A 6,520-nucleotide genomic window follows, 5' to 3' on the forward strand; every position below is an offset into this window, starting at 1 on the left:
ACCTTCTAGAATAAATTAAATAGAAAATACACCAATAATAAAAGAACTAGCACAAATTTTGCAGAAGGGAAAAAAGTAATTCTGAAAAGAAATTATGTGGTAAAACTTTTGTAAATATTAACTACAGAAAGCAAGAGAAATATTTTAAAATTAGTATTTCCAAGAAGTCTTGCATTCTGAGAGAGGAACAGAATGTCTTGAAGGAGAGAAGTTTACAAATAAAGCCAACAAAATGAGATATAACAGATAAATTTAGAAGAGAATTAGTCAAGGCAGAATTCCAAAGGCAGTAAAAATGAAACATACTTCACAGTTTTGGAGACAGTAAAAAGCAGGAATGATGGAGTAAAGCAAGTCATGAAACACAATTGAGGCAGAAATATTTCTAGCCCTAGAGGAAAGGAATGAACAGGTGACATCATAAAAAAAAAGCATAGTGGGTGCAGTGGTTCTTGCCTGTAATAATCTAATAATCCTAATAACTCAGGAGGCTGAGATCTGAGAATCCCAGTTCAAAGCCAGCCCAGGCACTAAAGACAGTGAGACTTTTATCTCCAATTAACCACTAGAAGATGAGAAGTGGTGCTATGGCTACAGGGGTAGGGCAGTAGCCTTGAGCTGAAGAGCTCAGGGACAGCACCCAGGCCCAGAGTTCAAGCTCCATGATCAACAACAACCAAAAAAGAACGAATGTAAGAAGGAAAGAAAGAAAGAAAGAAAGAAAGAAAGAAAGAAAGAAAGAAAGAAAGAAAGAATAGATGTGAGAGGGAATGGAGATCAAATGTCATGAAATCTGAACAATTACAGTATGTGTAAAAGTAAAAAGTCAAGTAAAGAAAACCTTATAAAAGCTAACAGAGGAGAAGGAGACTGAGCAAGATCTAAGGAGTATTTCTAAGGCACGTAGGGTAGGCTCAGTTTCTCTCCAGATATTTCATCTGTGTTCATACATTTTTATAACTATATAATTAACTAGGTATTATATTCATTTCATTTCACAAAAGAGAAAATTGAAATATAAGTTGATGGAGTTGTGTTTTATCTTGACGTCCCTTTCCCAAAACTTTTGTTCAAGACCACAGATCTAGTGAAGGATAAACTAGGATTAAACTCAAAGTCTGGATCTACAGTAAACGCGCCTAAGCAAGCTATCTAGAAAGAGCATTTCCATTACATATGCAAATTTTAAGCTTCATTTTCTCCCCCCAGCTCAAGGCAGCATGAGTGAAAAGATTGCCAGGCCTAAAATATTTGCATCAGCATGAAATATTTGTAAGCATGAAAGCTATGCCAATACAAAACAGAAGACTTACAGAGGAACAATAATCAAGCTAACCCAAACTTCTATTTGAATGGTAAATGCTTAACATCAAGAAAACCATTTTACAGAGTTTTGAGAAAAGTCGATTACGACGGACCACATTTTATAACCAATCAGATTGTGGTATCAAGGAAGTCACATCATTTAGACATTTTATGACATATTAGTGGGTACAGAAAACTTAATGTTATCTTTGACTCTGAAATATACTTTAAGTAATCAGAAGAAACCGGTGATCATTATGTTAAGTGAAATAAGCCAATCTTACCAAAACAAAAAACAAAAAAGTGTGGCATGGTTGTTCATGTCTATAAGAGCTAGAGTAGGAATCAGGGAGGGGTGTGTGTGTGTGTGTGTGTGTGTGTGTGTGTGTGTGTGTGTGTGTATAAACCAAGGTAATTAAAGTAAGAGTGAGGGGATAAGTAAGAAAATCAAAGAAGTGAGTATGATCAAAGTGCATTATAAACATGTATGGAAGAGTCATGATTTAACTCCTCACAATTATTATATGCTAATTTTTAAAAATAGACCAGAAAAGTAATCTAAGCCTGAAGAATTTGTCACTATAGGGTGCTAACAAAGAGTAGGGAAGCAGGTAGGCACAGAAACTAGTTCCTGGAGTATAGTCAGTCTAAAGTGATGGTTGAAATCATTGTTTCAAAAAATGCAAATGTCAATTAAAATTCTTGACTTGGAAGATATATGATGCACAAAAGAATAATTTGATAAACAGTCTGGTGTGCCAAATTCCAAATTATATTTTAAGACTGATAAGTGGGAAGTGGGAAGAAAACTCTCAGTACATTTCTTGGTGTTGGAGGAATCACAGTGCCTACTTTCATTTCTAACTGTGAGATTTAAAGAGACAGGAGTTGATGTGTGCATCTGGCCTCTATAATCCTTGTTTCACATCAGATCTCCTTAGCTCTCTGAACTATAGCTATGGTCTCTTTTTTAATGCTGAGGCTGAATTGTATCTAGAATCCTCAACATGTCCTTCAACCACTCTTCTTCATCCAGAATGCTCCTTGATCACCCATCTCTAAGCTAAAGTGCAAACACTTACTTATTCTTCATATTTCAGGTCTTATTTAATTTCTTGGGAAAATTTTCTAAGACTTTTGTGACTGAATCAGCAATCCTGGTCATGCGCTCATAGAACAACATTATCTCCTATTAGAACATTTATCATTGTATAATCACTGTTTAATTATTGCAATTACTTGATTACTATCTATTTCCCCCACTTATCTGCTGCCTCACCCCAGCAAGGACTGGAAATATTTTTTCCCTATTTATTTTTTGTGCCTGAAGCTTGTCATAATATGTCACATAGGAAGCAATTAGTTTTTGTTGAATAAAATAATAAAAGATATAAAACAAATAATATATAGTTCAAACTATAGAACAAATAATAGTAACACCAATGGAACATTAAAAAAAATTAAGTGTAAGCTGGGTGCCAATGGCACACAACTGTAATCCTAGCTACTCAGGAGACTAAGATATGAAAATTGTGTTGAACCACATGCCCGGGCATGAAAGACTATGAAACTCTCCAATTAACCACTAGAAAACTGAAAGTGGTGCTGTGATTCAAAATGGTAGAGTGCTAGCCTTGAGCTGAAGAGCTCAGGGACAGCATTCAGGCCCAGAGTTCAAGTCCCATGACCAACCAAATAAATAAGTAAAAAAATAAGTAAATAAATACATAAATAAATAAATGTAAATAAATAGTACAAACTCAAACTATTAAAAAGACAGAAAATATATCAGCTGAAGCATTTCATATATATGTGTGTGTGTGTGTGTGTGTGTATGTGTGTGTGTGAGAGAGTGTGCTAAAGTTGCCACAATTAAATTCAAACATTTCTAAAACATTTCTATACCCTACAACATTAACCAGGATGATACTACATTCAAGAGCCCAGCCAGGAAGTTCTGTGAGATTTTTTATCTCCAATTATCACAAGATAAAATAAAGTTGAAAGTGAAACTGTGGTTCCAGAGTAGAGCACTAATTTTGAGTAAAAAAGTTCAAGGATGGCACCCAGGCCCTGAGTTCAAGCCCCAGAACTGGCACACACACACACACACACGCGCACACACACACGCACAAAGTGTCTCATACCACCTCTAATCCTAGCTATTCAGGAGGTTGAGCTCTGAGGATTGTGGTTAGAAGCCACCCAGGGCAGAAAAGTCTGTGAGTCTTTCATGTCCAATTAATCACAGAAAAAGCTGGAAGTGGTACTGTGACTCAAGCGACAGAGTGTTAGCCTTGTGATGAAGAGCTCAGGTACAATGCCCAGGCCCAGATTTCAAGCCCCAGATTGGCAAAAATAATAATAATAGTAATAATAATAATAATAATAATAATGAGAGAAAAATGATTATATTTAGTGATGAAGATAGAAAATGCAAAGGAAAGCAGAGCTAGGCTTGCAATTCTTTTGGACAGATTAAATTCAAATTTTCCTAAAAGAAAAAAAAACAGGCCTGGGAGTTTGGCCTAGTGGTTAAAGTGCTTGCCTAGCATACATGAAGACCTGGGTTCGATTCCTCGGTACAACATACATAGAAAAAAGCTGGAAGTGGTGCTGAGGCTCAAGTGGTAGAGCTCTAGCCTTGAGAAAGTCCAAGGACAGTGCTCAGGCCCTGAGCTCAAGCCCAAGACTGGCAAAAAAAAAAAAAAAAAAAAACATTGAATAAAGGAAAAATGAATTGGTTTTGTTGTTTTAGGGTACTTTAATCTTTTTTCAGCCAAATATAATTAATAGAGAAATAGAGATAGTTACAAGCTAAAGAATAGAATTATGTACATGCACATATAGAGTTAGGTATATACTTCATAAATACATTTTTTCCTATTGAGAAGATATACCACTTTGGATGCCTAATAGAACAATAAAGAGACAGGATTATTAGCTAAGATACAAACACTTTAAAAAATGAGGGTTTATTCTCATGTAGTGTACAAACTACTTTTTTATCTATAATGCCAAACAACTAGAACAATTTTAATAAGTAGATTTTTTCAATCAAATTGAAATTTAGATATCATTGTTTCAAAGTACCATTGAGACAAAGATAAATTTGACAAAATATAAATGATTTGACCATGTTTAAAAGAACATCTAGCAATAACAACTATAGCTAAAACTGTTGTCAAACAGAAATATAAAATACTAAATGCCATTTGCTTAAATATGAAAGAATAGAAGTCTTTAATCCAAAGAAGATCTAATGGATGTTGTTATAAAAGCACAAAACAGTTAGTTTAGAAAATATTTGAAATAATATATTAATTTAGGTCCCATTATTTTGAAAACAGCAAAATTTTTAGGCTTAAAAAAAAAAGTCTAAGCTGGGTGCAGTGGCTCACGCCTGTAATCCCTGAAACTCAGGAAGCTGAGATCTGAGGATCAAGGCTCAAAGCCAGCTGGGCACAAAAGGACCTGAGACTCTTATCTCCAATTAACCTCTAGAAAATGGAAAGTGGAGCTTGGCTTAAGGGTAGGGCGGTAGCCTTGAGCTGAAGAGCTTAGGGACAGTGCCCAAGCCAAGTTTAAGCCCCATGATCAAAAAAAAAATAAAAAATCTAACCAGAGGCCAGGAGTTAGGCTCATGATAAGAATGCTTGCCTAGCATGCACAAAGGCCTGGGTTCGATTCCTTGGTGTACCACATATGTAGAAAAAGCTAGAAGTGGTGCTGTGGCTTAAGTGGTAGAGCATCAGCCTTGAGAAAGCCCAAAGACAGTGCTCAGGCCCTGAGTCCAAGCCCCAGGACTGGCAAAAAAATTAAATAAATAAAATAAATAAAATCTAACCAAGTAATGTACTCACTGCCTGGTTAATGTAACTGTAAGCCTTCTGTGCATCACCCCAACAATAAAATAAATGTGAAAATCCTTAATGTACTATGTTATCTCTCATCTCTTTTGCTGTCCCTTGGTTATCTCATATTATTACAGTATTTCACTTTGTTATCTGATGTATTGGATATATGCATATTTGGTTATTTGAAATTGGATAGGGAAGGGGGAAAACAAGATGAGGGGTGGGGTGGGGGGAAGGGAAATGGGGACCAAGACATGAGAAAGGGTATCAATGTATGTGAAGTAATGCACCTTCTATCTGGCAAATATAATGTAATCCTTCTATTAATTACAATAAAATATATGAAAAAAATCTAATCAGTCAATAAAAGAATCCGATGTAAATTCTTATGGAGATTTGGGATTAGGAAAGAAAATACTGGAAAAAATTCTGGTTGAGAACATTGGTAAAATGGAAAAATAGGAACATTTCAAGCTTGTGAGAAAAGAAAAAACATTAAAAATCATGGTAGAGATTGTGACTTTCTACTATATAACAAAATTATCTCCACATCTAAAACAAGTTCTAACTGATGAATTTTGTTTTTTTTCCAAAGAATGCTTATTTTCACTTAATATAAATTATTCCAGAGAAAATTTACTAATTAAAAAAATAATTTATCTTACTAGACTGATTTAAAATTTAGAAAAATTATTGACATAAGAGCTAGCTTGAAAGTTGGCCCAATAAAATTTGCATCCTTTATACCTTCTTCTGAGGAGTCCCTAATCATACGAATTTAACAATGAATGTAAGGAGAGGAAAGATCAGAGGTAAAGAGCAAAACAAGTAGGGTGCATCATTGAGCTCTTCTCAGGAAATATGGAAAGAAACACAGAAAGCTAGAGGTAACATTTCACTATTTATGCCCACAGGAGTCCTGTCATGTGATTTGCTGAAGTTACCTGCACAATCTTGCACACCTGAGAAATTAGGTTCAAAGACCTTAACCCATTTGCTCAAGACACACAAAGGTAGTAAATAATGCAACTGATCATTGAGAAGGGATTTGTCTGTTCCAAAGCTTCACAGGAGGCTACCAACACATCAAAGTTGAGTGAAGGACAGATGAAGAAGAGAGGTCACTAGTTCAGAAGCACTTTGTAAGTGGAAAGACATTTCTAGGAAGGCATATGCAATGGTTCATCTTTCCTCAAATGTGGGAATCTTTTGAAGTACCATGCTCTCTCTTCCAAAGCTAAGTCTGCTTCCTGTTAAGACTGTCAACTTGTTTTGTTAAACTGCCTGATACCCACTGCCTTCCTGTGATTGCATTGTTAGTAGTGAGAAGGGAAAAAAAAAATATGGTCTGAATTTTC

This window comes from Megascapheus bottae, chromosome 3 (assembly GCF_031878675.1).
Source record: "Megascapheus bottae isolate mThoBot1 chromosome 3, mThoBot2.hap1, whole genome shotgun sequence".
Classification (NCBI taxonomy): Eukaryota; Metazoa; Chordata; class Mammalia; order Rodentia; family Geomyidae; genus Megascapheus; species Megascapheus bottae.